Source organism: Mizuhopecten yessoensis, unplaced genomic scaffold, assembly GCF_002113885.1.
Source record: "Mizuhopecten yessoensis strain PY_sf001 unplaced genomic scaffold, ASM211388v2 scaffold6363, whole genome shotgun sequence".
NCBI lineage: Eukaryota > Metazoa > Mollusca > Bivalvia > Pectinida > Pectinidae > Mizuhopecten > Mizuhopecten yessoensis.
This window is the reverse complement of record NW_018406512.1, coordinates 380,682-381,952: the sequence shown is the minus strand read 5'-3', so window position 1 is coordinate 381,952 and position 1,271 is coordinate 380,682.

The window sequence follows — 1,271 nt, the reverse complement described above, 5'->3', positions numbered from 1 at the left end:
CACCGTGGAAACACTAGTAACGTCCCTCTGTAACGTCACCGTGGAAACACTAGTAACGTCCCTCTGTAACGTCACCGTGGAAACACTAGTAACGTTCCTCTGTAACGTCACCGTGGAAACACTAGTAACGTCCCTCTGTAACGTCACCGTGGAAATACTAGTAACGTCCCTCTGTAACGTCACCGTGGGTGGACGTATCAACTGGTATTTATAAAAGCCTGTTTATTATTTCTTTGATGAGATATTTATCATTTTCTTAGCGAAGTGTACTGTTGATTAAATAACACGTAAATTAGAAGAAAAAACATTTTTTGTCAAAATGCAAATAGGGTTTCCATTCAAAGTCTAATTACGAGCTAAATCATCGCTTAACATTTGATAAACGATATTAACGTTCTTATTACTAGAAGATACATGTGTCTTACATCATATTTAGAAAACATATGTATTCGTTTATTTCACGTTTTGATTTTGCTGTGATAGTACTAATTGTTTACTTGTTAATGTTTATATATTATTGATAAATTAAAGTTTCTATTATGTATTTTATCTTATAAAATAAATAGAGGCGCTATAACGAGGTCTTGTTGTTTATATATATTCGTGACATACTGTACTGTGTTATCCAGTGAATATTAACCCATGTAATATGACCTATCAGTCCTGTGATCGGTTGTAAGTTTCAATTGTTTCAATTGTGACGGCATGCTAGAACAAGTACCTGACGTCACAGACATACGCACTGGAGTCAAAATGACGGCTTTTTACATTTCAATGTTGCATGAAAATTACCGTTTTACACGAATAAATCCACAAATCTTGATTGTGTGATAAAAACGATCTTATACTCGTTTTCATTTTATATGAAATTTATGAAACTCGTCAATTCAATTCACGAATTTTTTATCTAGGCTCGCCAGAGGCTCGCTAAACTTAAAAAAATCTTAGACTCGTTTCATAAATCTCATATGAAATGGAAACTCATGTAAGATCCTATATGTCTATCAAATTTGAAAAGAAAACGAGTTTTTACGATGCGTTTAACATTAGTATATCTGTTGAATAATAGACCAATATGCTCCCCGGGTCAAACAATATGTGACTCGGTCCTCACAAACTAAATTTCGTGTCGTATTTAGATAAATGAGATATGTTACACACCAGTTTATGACTGGGTAACAGAAATAGCTGACCATGTCCTATATGTCACTGACAGTAACGTGTGCAATGTTGAGGGAAACTAATAAAGTGTCAAACCATGTTTTGGTATT